This window comes from Passer domesticus, chromosome 3 (assembly GCF_036417665.1).
Source record: "Passer domesticus isolate bPasDom1 chromosome 3, bPasDom1.hap1, whole genome shotgun sequence".
NCBI classification, from domain to species: domain Eukaryota; kingdom Metazoa; phylum Chordata; class Aves; order Passeriformes; family Passeridae; genus Passer; species Passer domesticus.
The window spans coordinates 98,939,518-98,955,576 of NC_087476.1; the positions used below are offsets into that span (position 1 = coordinate 98,939,518).

General features: G+C 53.7%; 1 protein-coding gene across 6 annotated transcripts in view; it reads right to left on the reverse strand.

Moving 5' to 3' along the window:
• Nucleotides 1-16,059, reverse strand: part of SLC29A1 (solute carrier family 29 member 1 (Augustine blood group)) — a 33,932-nt gene that overhangs the window by 9,525 nt on the left and 8,348 nt on the right. Inside the window, exon 1 of one of the 6 annotated variants that reach the window (XM_064414607.1) lies at nucleotides 13,222-13,286. The exons of 2 other annotated variants lie outside the window; for them this stretch is intronic. The gene's annotated coding sequence lies outside the window, so the exon portion shown is untranslated. Of the gene's footprint in view, nucleotides 1-3,042; nucleotides 3,317-4,237; nucleotides 4,406-12,976; nucleotides 13,042-13,221; nucleotides 13,287-16,059 lie in introns of those variants that run through there. 3 more of the 6 variants (XM_064414608.1, XM_064414611.1, XM_064414612.1) reach the window with 3 other exon arrangements.

Genomic DNA, 16,059 nt, shown 5'->3' on the forward strand with positions numbered 1-16,059 from the left:
CGTCCTGCTGCCCAACCATCCAGGGAAGGGAGGAACAGGAGGGAGCTGAGGAGGAGATGACACGAGCCGGGCGTGTTGGGGAGGAGGCAGGGGGGCTCGGTAGGACTCTGGGGGTGCTGGGGCAGGGCGCTCCGCCATGCTGCTTTCCCACCACCTCCTGCTTCCGTCCGGAGAGTGCCCACATCCCTGTCAGGAGCCCAGCCTCCTTGGCAGGCACTGCCCGGCCCGCAGCCTCCTGCCTGCTCTGTTTGTTTTCTGTCTCACTTCGCTAAATGCCTCCTAATGTTTTCCACAAAGAGACAGTGCCTGCCAAGGGCAGCAGTCATTACAGCAGGAAACACTTCCAGTTGCTGGCTGTTACAAAGAACCCTACAACAAACAGAAAAGGTTACATCCAGCAACAGGTGGCAGCCCTGCTTCCACTTGGGGAGAGCTGCCCTACCTGATGGGACATGGGACAGATGCCACTTTTCCAGCTGGCACAGCAGAGCTCCAACTGCCCCCTGCAGGAGTCTGCTGGTGTTTAGCCCAGCCACCAGCTTGGTGGCTGCACATCCTGAGGGACACAGAGAAGGAGCAGCGATGTGGGGCCTTGGCATAAGGACATCCCTTTTTTCCCGGGCATAGAGCAGTCTGTCTTAACCCCATGGCAGTGATGTGTAAGCAGAAGCAAGATCAAAGAGTGGACTTAACAAACCATAAACTAGAACATTTGAGGAGGTACAAACAAGAGATGGCACAATTTTAATTGCCCATTCATGACACACAAAGGCTGTGGCAGATGCGAATGACACTCTCGGTGGCCATATGCAGCCTCATTGCCAGCCAAGCCCTAGGAGCTGACAGCTAGGGCTAGTTGTCACCAAAACTGCCTAACTTCAGAAAAACCTGCACTGCAGGACAGCCACACCTGCAGGCAGCCATTTGTCACCTGGCTTTGGACACTTCCCTACCTCTCCCTTTCCCCACATGACCTTCTCCTGCTGCCTTCACCAAGGGTGAGTACAGTGCATGCTTAGTTTCCCAGTCGAGCAATTCCCTGGTGCCATGCAGGCATGCTATGGCACCATGGAGTTATACCCAGAAACACCAAATTTTTAAAGAAAAGCCATTTACACTACACCAAGTGTAGAAGTGTCCTGGCAGTCCATAGCCAAGGGGTTGCCAGCAGATACACTGGCAAGCACCTCATGTCCCCCTGACACCACTTGTCAAGGGATCATTCTGCAGGGATAATGTCGGTACTTCCTCCAAGCATGGCCAAGATGGGACAGGACAAGTTACCTCACCAGCTTTTCACCCCATCCCCTATGTCTGCTTGCCCACTGGGAGACACCAGAGTTCTCCTGCCAGGAAGGCTGATCCAGGGGCCCCTCAAGGTTTATCTGCAGACATGGAACAAGCCCAGCACAGGTATGCAGGTCACATGAAACCTTGGTGGCCATGACTCAGCTAGAAGATAGGAAACACTTACGAGACTGCCTGTTTTATGAGATTTCATATGCGTGCCTGAACTCTGACCACTCTGCTTGTGGATCCTCCTACCTTGTGCTGGGGTGCAGGCAATTCCCCCTCCACCTTCAGGACACACGCTTGTATTGCACAAGACAGATGAGTGTGCACAGTTGCGCACCACCGCTGTGGGGCTGAGACAAAAATAAGCCCTCCCACAACAAGGGGAGGCAGGTGCCTTGAGTCAAAGCAGAGGCTGGTCCAGCTCAAAGGCTGGTCTCCATCAGAATGCAAAAGCAGATGGTAGGAAAGAGTAAATGTGGCATGGGTTGTGGACTTACTGTCCAACTGTTTCGCCAGCCTTCGAGCTGGAAGGGACACGATGTTCATGTGTTTTGTAGCCATGGTGGGTTTCACTTCTGTGAAATCCTGCTTCCCCCTTCAACTCAGGAGCTCCTGAGAGGAGCAGCAGCTCTCCCCACACGCAGGGCCTCACCAGGGCTCCCTTCCCTTCAACATCAAAGGGTGGATGAACATTGGAGTGGCTGCTTTACAGACCTGGATTGTATCCACCCAACAGCACATTCTTCAAACAGAAATTCTAGCTCACTTAGTCATTCAGGCGTGGCTCCATGCCTTCAGTCCTCCTTGTTGCTTTTCTCCAAATCTTCCCTGGCTCCTCTCGATCCTTACAGAGATGCTGGTGCTGGGGGCACACAGGGACTGTGTGGGGGTGAGACACCAGTGTGAAGAGTGGCACAAAGCTTTCCTGCTTTGCTTCTGCTTTGTAACTGGGAAAGATGATTCAGTGTGTATTTTCATGCACACTGAGCTATCTGAAATAGCCCCAGGCCTTACTGTGAGTGGCCAGCTATGGCTGGCTCAGTGTATAATCTTGTTTGTGGATTTGGGGCTTCTTCCCTTCCCCCTGTCTATCACTTCATATTTATCTAAACTGAATTTCAGTTGCCTGGTGTAATGGCTGTCAGTGCTCCTCCTAGCTGGCACTTGTCCCCACGAACCTGAGTAATCCAATCACCTCAGCAAACTCCTGTCATCTCATTGTTCATTCTCTTTTCTAGGTCACTCATGAATGTTGAAAAAACATGTGACCAATGCAAAGATCTCTTTTCTCTGGAAAAACTGACCGCTGACTCCTACACCCTCTTCCTGTTTTCATACTAATTATGGAGCTGAGTAAAGGCTTTCCCTCTTGACCAGCAAGGTCCCTTAAGAACTCGGCTGAAAGCTGGAATTTTTTGGAGGAAGCAGTGTGGGCACTCTAAGCCCAGACTCCCTAGGAAGTGCTGCTCCAGTTCTGAGGGCCTCTCCACAGGAGCCTCCCCACGTGCCACATGCCCTGTCCCTGCACAGACACCCAGGACATGTAGCAGATTCAGCAGTTGGCTTTTCCCTGAAGTTCCTTCAGCCCTTCTCAGAAAATAACGTCATATCTTTCCCTCCTCCCAGTCACTGGGGGCTGGAGCAGTTGCAAATGAATGACTAGGGGCCACAGTCACAACCAGTCACTTCACCCTCCCTTTCCTTCTGGCGAACATTGTCTGGCCCAAGAAACTTGTTGCTGCTTACCTTTGCTTTCTACCTTTTCTCTGCTCCGAGCTCCCCAAAGGAAGGTGGAATGAAACTGTTCAGGCTCCTGTAGAGCTAACAGAGGTAAAAGCTTCATCTGCCTTTTCTGCTATGGCCTGTCTTCCTCTGATCCCTCATCCATCCAACATCTTGCAGCAGGTTTCCTAGTCCTGGAATGCTTTTTGGCTGTTTCCATCAGCAAGCTGATAGCACTTCCTATTCTTCTTGTCCTCTCTGCCTCTCAGTAAACAGCCTTGTGATGCCATCTGCTCTTCCAGCCCTACTCCATGCCTGCATCCTGAAGAGACAGCTTATCAGGGGAGCAGGTAGGAGCAGGTATTTCTGCTTTCTCCCTTAATTTGCTGTCTGCAGACGAAGTCCTCTGCTTCACCAGGACTTGGACAGCAGAAAAAAAGCATTTACAAGGTGCTCTGTGCAGCACCCTCACCCAACAGAATGAGGATCCCTGGGCAATGTTTCTGACCTGTTTCAGCTCACTCCCTTGCTGCTCCATGGACAAAAGAAGAGGCACCTCTAAAACTCCTCTGCCTTTGGGCTTGCTGCACTAGCAGCCACCACAAACTCCTCACAGAGCAGCAGCTGTGGATACTGACCCTGCTCCCAGCACTTGCTGTTATCTCAGATGCCGGGTGGCGCAGGGGGAGCATTCAGCCCTGGTGTGTTTTGAACTTCGTAGACCAACCAGGCTGAAGTTCCTTATCTAGAAAGTTCAAGGAGCTCTGAGAGGCTCCCTGGGGGCCCTTGCCCCAGGCAGGTAAAGTGATCCGGCTGAGCAGCAAATTCCCCAGGAACTCCAGCACTCTCCCTGAAGGGCTTCCCACCAGGTAGAGGGCAGAGGACAGTGACAGGCAAGAGTCAGCCTTAAAACTACCCCAGGTGGCACAGCTGGGACTATCCCACCCATTACTGAGTCCCAGGAAGCCCTGGATATCCACCTCCTCAGCAGGGCAGCTGAGTGGGTTCCCAGCCCTGACTAATACTGGTCAAATGGCAAAGATGGCAGCCCCAGGATGAACCCACACACCTCTCTCCTCAGCACATGGTGAGTGCCCAAGCCCAGGTGCAATCTGGTCCCTGGCCAGAGAAAACCCCCAGGAGCAGAGATGGGCACTCCTGCCCAACATCCCATCAAACGCTGCAGAGGGACACTGCAGTGTCACCCCAACAAGCTTACCTGAAGGGCAGGGCGGTCCCAGCCCCTTGCTCCTTGTCACTTCAAGCCACAGGACGATGCAGGGACAATGCAGCCTTGGGAGAGGTAGGAAAAGCCCCACAAATATTTGAGCTGTTGCCTGCTCCAGGGCCAGCGGTTTGGGGATGCGGGAGGAGATACAAGTGCCTGGGGAAGGGCAGGAGCAGGGGGAAAACGTCATTTACGAGCCAGCGTCAGAGCAGGAGAGATAAGCTGATCTCAGCAGACTGTTTGCAAGACAGGATTCTTCCAAGAAGTGGGTGCTCTGATGGCACCCACTTAGGCTGCTCTCCCCAGGGAAAGGACCGTCCCCACTAAGCCACAACCCCAGCCTGCCTCTTGGGAGGCTGTGGAAGGAGACATGTTTTTCCAGGGCTAGGTTCAGTCTCCATTTGTGGAAATTTAGAAAAATAAAGACCCTTTCTCCCAAGGGCAGAAGGAGGGATTTGCTCAGGGCTTCACTCAGCTGCAGAAGCCTCCAAGCCCAGATGGAAACCATCTCCAGGACCTGGATGGTGCTTCCACGCAGCTTTCAGGACCTCCAGGAGCAGCAAGGAGGTGGGAAGGAGCACAGAGTGACCCACTATGGGCATGCACAGCTCACCAAGCTCATGACACCTGATTGTGGCTACTTGAGGGACCACCATGGGTTTGGGGAGAGCCTGGGGATGTTTTGCCCCAGACCTTCATCCTCGTCCAGCAATCCTCTGCAGCCGGCAGACCCTCAGAGCCCATGTCTGCAGGGCTGGCCCAAGTCCCCAGGGATGCCAGGCTGGCCAATGGAGGTGCTGCTTGGGGGCCAAGGGGAGGAAAAGTGCTGCAGGAAGGGGTACTTCCCTCTAACCCATCCGGGGGCTGCAGCAGGAAGAAGCACAATGGCAGGAAACCACATTTCCGCTTCCAAATGGAGAAAACCTTACAGGACACCTGGGCAGAACAACCAGATATCATTAATGTAAAATTCATCTGGGAGCACAAGGAGCAGCCAGAGGAAGCCTTGAGCTGGAATGGGTCCTCCTTGCAAGGAGGAGCCTGTGTCTTGATGCAGTAGTAGCACAGGCCACCACACGCCAGGCAGCCACGCACAGAGGACAAAGGCAATCCCAACCTTGTGCACAACACAAGGCACAGTTATGGCTCTTGCCTGCCCACAGGCAGTTCCTTATTTCCTCCCAGTCAGGTGGGAGGAGAGGCACTTCCTGGGGGGTTGGGACAGCACTTAGGTAAGATCCCTTGGGATCAGACATGCCTCTTTTGCATTAGCAGCTTTCCCGCTCCCTGCATTCATGCTCGCTCAAGAGGAATCCCTGTCTCTGTCTGCACCATATCTTGGTTGGCCACACCTTGGACAGCAGCTAAAGCAGGTCAGAGGGATGGGCTGAGCCTACAGGACCATGTCCCACTTCCCCCTCCTGTCTGCAGCTGAGGGGAGCAAAGGTGAGACACAGAAAGAGGAGCCCACAGCAAAACAGGCTGAGAGCAAAACAGCTCCTAGCCAGACATGTCTGAAGATAAGGACTCACTGAATGTGTGGGAGGAAACCCAGTGGATAGAATCCCACAGCTGAGGAATGAAAGAGGGATAAGAAGAACTTTTCCATAGCCTACCATCTTCTGGGCTTGGTAGGGCCAAGTCTACCAACAACACATGGCTACCCCAAGGTCACTGCCTGGGGAGCAGTACCAGAGGGGAGGAGCAGGACTGCAGGAGGTCACCTGCCACTGGCACCCTATGGGTGCTGGGATGTAGAGTGAAAATGATTCCCTCTTCATTGCTTCATGTTGCTGGCTACAGGACTGAGCTCAGAGCTGGCAGACCCAGGAAGGAGTCAGGCCAGGAACAACATAAGGGAGCTGAGCATGGAGAGACCTGCAGAGAGGGTCTGGAGAAGGATGGGGACAGCTTACATTCTGTTTGAGAGGTCCTCAAAACAGTCCTGCTGTGAGGGGAAAGGCAGAAGGGGCTTGGAGGGTTCAGCTCAACCCCTCTCGCACCCCAAATGCCACCCTGCACTTTCCAGGAACTTCCTTTCCACGAAGAGTCTGAGCCCTCACTCACTTGTTCCCAAAGAGGGATCCTTCTAGAAGAGCAGGAAAAGCCAGCAGCCAACCAGCAGTGAGAGCACCTGCCTGCAGCAAGCCCCTGCCCACTGCCACCTGGCTACCTCCTGCACCCCCACAGCACATTGACCTCCCAGGAGAGAGGCTGTCCTTCCAGCTTGGGCTCCTTCCTCTATGGAGCCAAATTCAAAGGTGCAGAACTGGCAGGACCCTCCACAGGCAAGAGCTGCCCAAACCCAGTGGGAGCTGCTGAGCTGCTGCCCCCCAAGAAGGTGGGAGAGCATCCCCAGGGCTGGGCAAAGTGAACCTTGCCATTGTACCTGCAGAGCCCAGCAGAAGACTGCAAGTCCTGTTTGGGGTAGTGGCCCAGGAGCAGAGATCATTTTGCTCCCCCTCAGCAGTTTTTTAGAGGCTGGTCTGGGCTGCACAGCTGTTTCCAATTTAGTGGAGGACAGAGAAATGAAACCAAAGCCAGAACAACACAATCTTCCCTTGGTGTCACCATCTCCTTAGTTTCCAAAATTCAGAGAGGAAATTCCTCCCCACTGAGCAGCAGCCCCCTTGGCAGAGGATGGGACAGACATGCAGGAGCCAACCACCACTGACCTGTGGTGAGTCGAGGCTGGCTCTGCCCTCTGCATGTCCCAGTGGCCAGGACAGAAATACATAGGCTATTTTGGGTCCCCACAGACCAAAGGGGCCTTTTGCTTGCAGGCCAGCTCAGAATAGGGGCCCTGGCTGACCACTGCTTTTGGCATTAAATGTCTCAGCCCTACTGAGAAAGGGAATGGTGAGCACAGAAGCAGGTTTTAGGACTTGTCAGGGTCCTGTGCAGTCTGTCTGTCAGCCACCTATCCTGCCAAGAACCTGCTCACTGCCTGGACAACCACAGCATCTTACAAATCCTGAACTAGCTTCAGATGCTAAATGCAGCTATTTCACAGTGGCTCTGCTCCAGAGACAGGGAGTGTCTGTGACTCCCTCACATCAAAAACCCACTTTGTGCCAGCCAAGGGACACCCCACAATCCCCAGAAACAAAAGGAAAGAGAAGGGGTGGATGCCCTGTGTGGGTCTGCTTGTGCCAAATCCACTCAGTTCCAAAGCTGCAGCCATTTCCAAAGAGTGGGGTAAAGCCGTCCCCACGGGTCCCAGGAGCTGAAGGGACTCGAGGAGCCACATACGCCTGCAGGGTTTCCCAGCAGGGAAGATGCTGCCTGCTGAGAGCTGGGTGTGCCATATCCCTGTTCCGTGGCAGACACAGAGGAGCTGTGAGTGCAACACACGATCTATGGACCGAGGAGTGGAAGCCGAGGAGGCAGTGTGCTGTCAGCGATGTGGTGCAAGCAAAGGAGTTGGAGCAAACACCCAGGGCAGAAGCACCATCCCTGGCACCCAGCTTCCCCTAACTGCCTGGCAGGACTGAGGTCTCACACGAGGAGCCAAAGGAAGACTTGAGGCAGACACCTCCTTCGGAGCAAGTAAGTCAGAGCCTGAACCTCCCACCCTTGGCACTGGCCGTGGCTAAACAGCGGCAAACAGGAAAATCTTTATGCAAGTAGGATCAGGCGGGGAAAGCAAACAGGAGGTGGGGACGGCTGTGTCTGCCCAAATGCCATCAAAACAGAATCTCACACACAACCAACAATAATAAGCCCAGCCACAAGCTGGGAAAGAGCAAGTCACATCCCCTCCAAATCCCAGCCTGGGCTGCTACATTGCTGCAAACAGCCACCGCCCAGTGTGCCACAGCCTGGTATCGTGGCCTGTCTGGCACCCTGAGCATCCTCAGGATGTTTCAGGGAAGCATGAAAAACTCTGGATGAGAGCCACCAAGTGCTCTGCTCTTATGGAAATGGCACTTTGCAGCCACTGGCATTGGCTGGCAGGCTCCAGAAGCCTCTCAGCCTCCCCGGATTAATGTGGGAGCAGAGGAGATGAAGGCGGCTCTAGACACCCTGCTGGGAGACCCAAGGTTGCAGCAGCCTCCACTGAGGTGAGCTGGCCATCTGGCAAGGTGTCTTGTCAGGGCTTGCCTGGGTGGATGCTGATGTACCTCCACAGTGATGCTAGTAATAGGGAGCCCAGGGACTGAGCCTTGCTGAAGCAGTCTCTTCTGACACACTGCATCCCCTTCACAGCCACAGGGAAGGAAAGGAGGCACAGCAGATTGTGCGTTGAGTATCAATTGCCAGGCTATTTACTGATGCCGGGTTTTGTTTCTGGTCAAAGGCTCCACTTTTGGAGCCCAGCTGCAGAGCCCAGGCAGGAGGAGTGCAGTGCTCTTCAGCACCTTCCTCATCCCCCTGCAAGACATGGATTCCGACCCACATCATGTGGGCACCCCACAGCTGCTGCCTCCAGCCCTATTCAGAAGCATGCTAGCAGATCAGTGTCTTGATGTGGTTCACCACACAGACACACCAGCCTTGTGGTGCCACAAGGAGTGGGTGTGAAGATGAGAAGGAGAAGCTGCAGGGTAGGGTGGATCACTCCATAATAGCTTGGCTGTGTTGCCGTTGGTCTGTGTCCTCCTGTGGTTAGTGGATAACACTGCTGCTCTTGCCAGGATGCCATGAAGATCCACCCAACCCTGCCATCCTCAGCCACAGCCCAACACCTACAAACCATGATGGGATGAAAGCACCATGCACTGTGTGCATCCTGCAGCAGCGGGCTCCCTGTGGGGGCTAAAGTCCAGTCCAGAGCAAATACCATCAAGGAGCTGAGGGTACAGCACTAAGGGAGGATAAAAAAATGGAATTGCCTCCAACTTGGTCCTGAGGCCAGGAAATTACACCACCTGTCACAGGCAGAGCAGGCAAGGCAGATAAGGTTGGCATCTCCTTCAACCCTGAGCCTTGGGCAGGACTGAGAAGCCAGATGTGTCACCAGTCCCTCCTTCCTCCCTGCCTGTTGTCCAGGAGTTATCCCCAAGCTTCAAACAAGGGAGTTCCAGGGTTTACCACAACCATGCACAAAAACTCTAGGGAAACTCCAAAGTCCTCACAGGCTCAAGCCAGGTATAAACTACGTCCATGGTTGGAGGTGCTGGGCCAAATTAACCAGGCAGGGATAAGGACCATGTTTGGAGCAACAGCTTGGGCAGCAAAGGAAACACCAAGCAGAGCAACCCAGGCAGGACACCCTTCTCCCCAGCAGCTTTGCAGGAGGCTGGAGCCATTCAGTTTCAGTCTGGGGACACAGATACACATTCAGGTGGATGGCTTGTCCCTGGCACTGCACAGCTGATGACACAGTCCTGCTGCAGTGACTGAGCCTCAGGATGAGGACAGAGCAGGCTGCTCGGCAGGTGGGAGGTTGATGGCACAGCCCTCCAGTCCCACTGCCGCTGCCCTCCCAGTCACAGCCCTCCGAGCCCTGCTCTTCACCTCCAGCCCCTGCCTGCCTCCTCCCTCTGCAGCTACCTGGTCTGCTCACTCCATGAATTTCCAGCTGGAAATTTCACAGCAAGGTGCCTTCCTATCAGACTAGTTCTAAAGGAAATGAACTAAAGCAAGTCTCACTGGCAGTCGTGTGATGGGAAGAAGCAAGAAGGCTCTGCGGAAATCTGCCTGACTTCCTGCTGGCAGCTTTTGCACGAGTCACCAGGCAGGCAATAGGTCTCTGCTCTCTTTTGGCCCTGAGGAAAGTTGGTCTCCTGGAGATGAAGCCTGACTGTGCTCACCCACTGCTTAACCAAGAGGCTGAAAGAGAGCCTTGAGCACTGCACCCAGAATGCCAGGCTCACCAATTTGTGTCACACTTAGTGCATGACAGCAACACACACACAGCTTTGAGCTTCCGTTTCTTGGGGAGTGACAAGACCAGGAAAAAGCTTGCTCCAAGTCAGAGCAGGACCAACAGGTCACAACAGGGACATTTTTCAGACCACTGCCACCAGCAACGAAATTACAAAGAACTTACTAGTGTTATTCTTATGCAACAACTTCCCTTGTCTTACCGGAACAATAATCCTCAAATGCATTCCTCATGCATCTGAGCTCCTCATCACAGCTCCTCTCCTACACAGGGACCCCAGAGCCCCTGTACAGCCTCCCCCCAACCCTCAGCTAGGTCCACAGACTCTGGAGTGGAAGATGGGGTGGAGAACTGTGCTGCAGCTGCAGTTGGGGAACTGAGTCCCTCCAGACCACACATCCTGATGTAACCAAACCATCCAAGCTCTGCCCCTACTCTGCACACTTCTTTCCCCTTCCCACATCTTGCACACTCTTAACCTAAGAAGCAATTAGTCTTTATAGCACTGCTTAATCAAATCAAGATAGCTGTGTGGCTAGCAAAACCCTGGCTCCTGCCCAGCTGCCAGTGCCTGTAGCTCATTTTGAGTAGTGCTTTGGGCCTCTGTTGGCAGCTGAGTACAAGTTAGCATGGAGATGAGCCTGTGAGAGCTGCCAGTCCTGCAGTGCTGGGCTGGCAGGGGTCTCAGGACAGAGCTCAGTGCTGGGAAGGCACAGGCAGGTAAGCAAGGTTTAGGCTGTTGGGTCAGTACAGAGCTGGCAAGGACTGCAAGCAAACAGAATTCCATGGATGAGAGCTGGTGTTGCAGCTTCTGTAACACTTGCCAAGGGCCTGGACGTTGCACTGAACAAAACCAACCAAGATCTACATGTGTCCCATGGAAACCACCAGAAGCTGTTTGCTGGCTTCCTAAAGCCAGTGGCTGGTGCCTTCCCATTTGGACTGGGCACACAAGTGATGGTGGGCTCCCTCTTTCCCAGTGGGCTGGTCCCTAAGCCCTGCCTCTGCCAGGAGAACTGGGAATGAAGCTGGGCAGTGAAGAAGGTGCAGCACGGGAGTGGGTGAGCGCGTGCCTTGTGCTCCGCACCCTGGCTTACCCCCATACCACAACGAGGAATAAGACAGGTCAGGCCAGGGCAACAACAAAGCCCATGGCTCATCTTCAACGAGGAAGAGGCTCATTAACACCTCCCAGCCCAAGATAATGAGAGCAGCGATGCCATGCTGGGGGATTGATGCCAGTAGTTAATTATGCAGCTTGGTGAGGAATGGAGAAGAGGGACAATTGCAGGATGCAGGTACCATACTCTCCTGTGTGCTGGTGCCACATCTGCTGATTTAAGCTGAATTCAATTTCTTCAGGTATCTGGTACAGCCTCTACCTCTTGTCTGCAGTAGTTGTGGGCGGACGAGTCATCCTGCAAAAGCATCTTTTGGGGCTGATGTTACAGCCCTTGGTGCTGAGAAGAAAGTGCCTTTGCTCTTTCAAAAGCTTTTTGGTGAGCCAAGAGCAAGCCTACCTGTCTTTGCCAGGAGCAAAAAACAATGGCAGGAGTGCTTCGGGGGCTGAATGTGTGGTGTCAGCACTGGACTGACACTATCATGCCCATGAGCTGCACAAAGACAACCAGTGAACCCAAGGGAAAAGCATCCCTGCACAGTCACATCCTGAGACAGCTTTGCAGAGAAGGCAGGCTCGAGGGAGCCTGAGGCTGTCCAGCAGCTCGCAGGTGCTGGTGAGTGGGAACAATGTCACCAAGCCAGGATGCAGTGCAGAAAGAGAGTGGGATTTCCCACGTCAGCACTCACAGAAGTCCCTCAACTATGTCTGCTCACAACAGGCTACTGAGGGGCCATTGGGTTATTTTCTGTTTCAGAGCAGTCGGGAAGTGCATCCAGCTGTGGCCAACAGCTGCACAAATTCCTCCTGCAGCCCCTAGCCCTGGGATCAAGGACACAGGCTTTACTTGTCTGCGATCCCACAGCTCAAGGGCTTAGATGCTGCTGCCTTCCCACACAGTCTGCAATTCCACAGCCCATTCCCGAGAGGCAGATGGGAGCGCTGGTGAGTACAGGCAGGGGCTGTGTTGGTCTGGCAGCATTAGCATCTAGCAGGGGTGTGAGGCTCAGATTCAACTACAGAGGTGAGGAGGACAGCACAAAAGGGCTCCACAGGAGCTCTTGGCACTTCTGCCTGGACCAGCTCTCCATTAATGCTGACGGCTTACCCAGGAATGGAGAGAAACATGCACTGAAATAATCCACAACATCCCACAGCCAACCGGGAGCATTTTCTTGAGAAGGACCTGGGGCAACCCCGACCCCGCAGTTTTTTCTGCCAGTCAAGGGGGCTCTGCCCCACTTCTCGCACAGCAGCACATGGCACCCTGCCCACGCACCTGGCAGCGGGTCCCCCTCACACCCGCGGCTGGCAGGTTGGCAGACACTGCCGTGCACACGCACCACTCGGCAGGGATGTGCACCTCTGCAGCCAGAGGACCGCGGCACAGACCCCTCGGGGAAGTCCTGCATCCCAAGCATCAGAGCATCGCTGCGCTTTGCATCCCCAGAGCCACGTGCTGGCCGCTCCGCTTCGCATCCCCAAAAACGACACGCTCTCCCCGCAGCAGTAACTATGAAAGGGGATTTGTAGTTGCCGTGCAAGGTAGCAAGGAAGGGCTCCCCCCGAAAAGCAGCATCTATGCATCACACACCCCCCGCCCGGTCCCCCAAGCCGCGACTCGCACGCCGCCTCTCCCCACGCTGTGGCGCCGAATCCTGCGCTGGGGGAATGCCCCGCTCCCTCTGAAGGCTCCCCACGCACCCGGCAGCTTTGAAAGCCGCGCGGAGCCTCGGAGGGAGCCGGGGTGGCCAAAAGCTCGGCGACTTTGAGCCGATACCTCGAACTCGAGCGCCCGCCGCTGCCCGCCGTATCCTCCCGTCCCCGGCGCGGATGGAAACCCGCCGCCTCCGAACCGCCTTCTAAACCCCGCCTCTCGCCGTCCTCAGTGCCACGAGGTTCCCGCGTGGGAGAGGCGGCGGGTTTTCCCGCTTCCCGCCCGCTCCCCGTTCCCCCTCGCCCCGGGAGAAGAGGGGCGAGAGGAGGCACGGCTGCTCGGCGGGCAGCAGCCCGGGCTGCACCCACCTGCGCCGCGCTCCCCGCGCTCCGCCGCTGCCGCTTCCCCGGGCCCGCCCGCGCCTGGCTCCCCCCATTTCCGTGCCCACCCCTCTCCACGCCCCGCATCTGGCGGGAACCTGCCCGGCCCGCCGGCTCCTTGGGGGAAGGAAGGCAAAGCTAGAACCCTCTGACTCCGGAGCGGCACCCAGCGCCGGGCTTCCGTGCACGTCCATGCATTAGTAGATACTGCAGCTCTAAAGGGAGCCATGCATTAAATCACGGCTCTAAATGGAGTGGGAACTGGCCCCTACTTCGCTATGTTCCTCACTTGTCCCACATGCTGCATTCTAATTCAGACAAAACCACTCTGCTGGCAGTCACCACCTAAGGGTGTGATATATAGACGTTTACATATATACGGTTGAGTATATATATATATATATATGTACACACAAATATGCATATGCATGTTTATACACACACACATATATATATATGCAAAGGCACCTTATTTTCAGCACCAAGGAAAACCAACCATGTTACCAGCTGTAACATCAACCTCGGAAGATGCTTTGCACACATGTATATATGTGTGTATAAATTTATTCATTATATATATAAATTAATATATATATTATATATATATATAATATAAAAATAAATAACTTTCTTGAATATATAAAAATAACTTTCTTCAGCTAGCGATCTAGTGGGTGGCATCCCTGCCCATGGCAGGGGGATTGGAACTTAATGATCCTTAAGGCCCCTTTCAACCCAAACCATTTGCCATCCTATAAGTGACAGAGAGGATTGAAGACAGCTTTTTGCACTGTGTATTCCTGGTGGTGCTGCCCAGGATGGGTCAATGTGCAGAGCCCTGTGCACCTTAGCAATCCCCCTATGTTTGGAGGATATAAGTACTGTGTGTATTCAGTATCCAAAGGGCAGGCACAAACTCTAAGATTAGTTTTTTCCGGCTGCTGCCTCTAGGTTCCTATCTCTCCAGAATGGATATCTACTCTGCTGTGATCAAAGCATGTTGCTCAGCTGAAGTGCAAACGTGGAGGATTCCTCAGGTACTTTGTCCCCCAGCAGAGGGGAGTGCACCTGAATTTAACCTTATATCCGTGCGGTTAAACAGTGACAGAAATATTTTTTTATGTAGCTGGGTGTTTAAAGGAAAACCAGGCCCTGTTTCTGTGCTATGCAGGCACAGGCAGTGGCACCAGAAAGTCCCTGAAGCAGCTTTGACCATTAAAACATTTGCTCCATTAATAAACAGCCTCAGAAAATTCTCTGCAGATGGTGATCAGTTTGGGTTAGAAATTAAAACCAGAAGTTAAAACACCCCCAAAAGCTCTGGCAGATTTTCGTTCTCACGCTCTCTCAGCAAGATAATCTCTAACACACATCTTCCTGCAGAATCCAAGCACCAAGCTTGTATTTTAAGACAGACATAGAAAACATTGCCACATAAGCAAAAAGTCCTCAAAGCCCAAGAAAAAGGCAGTGATAACAGGGCTGAGACAGCTACTGGTGCTTTCTGGTCTGCAACAATGACACTGCAAGTCTCACCCTGTGGAAAAGACCTCTTCACTGATCTGCTCAGTAGCAGCCTCCACAGCTGGACCTCTCCCTCTGCCCTGGCCATGGATATTTGTCATGGTTATGGGCTTCTGGGGGCAGATAGTAGGGTACACTAACAACATGAGCAGAGCGGCAGACAATGCTGCCAGATAATACAACAGGAGGCTCTTTTCTTAAATTTAAGATCCATATCAGATCAAATTAAATTTAAAAGCTCTCATCTCCAATTAAAGCTCCCAGGCTGCATCTCCCAGGCAATGACAGATCCAAGCCTTGGGCCTGCCTTTCCTCAGTCCCTTTTCTGTAAGCCATTCTGATCTGGAAGATCTTCTGGTTAAGCTGCAACAGAGACAAGACCGCTCCTCTCCCCTCCTCGCCTCATCTTTTCTCTCCTCTCTTCTCTGTAGAATCCAAACAAAACAGAAAAGGAAGGTTGCCTGCTTGAGATGCCTTGTGTCACCTCCTCTCTAGCTCTGAGATGTGCCATTTTGTCACTCACAGAGCCCCACAGGCCCCCTTATTAGTCCCTGGAACATGGATGCCACAGCAGCTTCGTCACCGTGTTTCTCCTTGTGATATCCACACTTGCTGCTCAGCAGCATGAGCAAAAATTTGAGCGTCTCTACAGTTTTATTTTTCTATATAAGCTCCAACTTTAGCACAGACTAAAAGCTGTGAGAACTGATTCCCCCAGGAACTTGAGCCCAGGTCCAGACTGGCGCTGCCCAGCCAAACTGACACATGTGCTCCCAGAAGCCAGGACAAGGCTCTCAGCCTCAACTATTATAACCTCAGACCCCATCGGGAGGAGAAACACCACAAAATTTACCTTTGAATGGATATTCCAGGAAGTTTCTCCTTCAGGACAGGGCGGGAGTAGCCGCTGCCTCACCCCAGGCTTTCAGCAGCAGGGCGCGTAGCACTTACCATCACCAAAGCACAGGATTAAATGTTCTCTAATTTGCAGCTCTGGTCCTGTCTGCACGGCCACTCCCCAATCACTGGAATCAAACATCTCTCCACAGAGACGCCTCTCACTGGAGATGGGGGATGAAATCCATTAGCGCTGAGCAGCGTCCCAGCCCCTGGTGACCGCAGGCAGACAGGAGGCCAGCAGAGAGACCCCAGGGGAGGCACGGAGAGAGGCGGCTTCCAGCTCCTAAGCACAGCACCGGCTGCTGGCTGCTCCCCTGCACAGACCTGTGCCCCCACCCATCACCAGCTTGCAGGACAGGGTCTAATGATGCTTCTCTTGTGCACGCAGAAGACCTGGAGCGA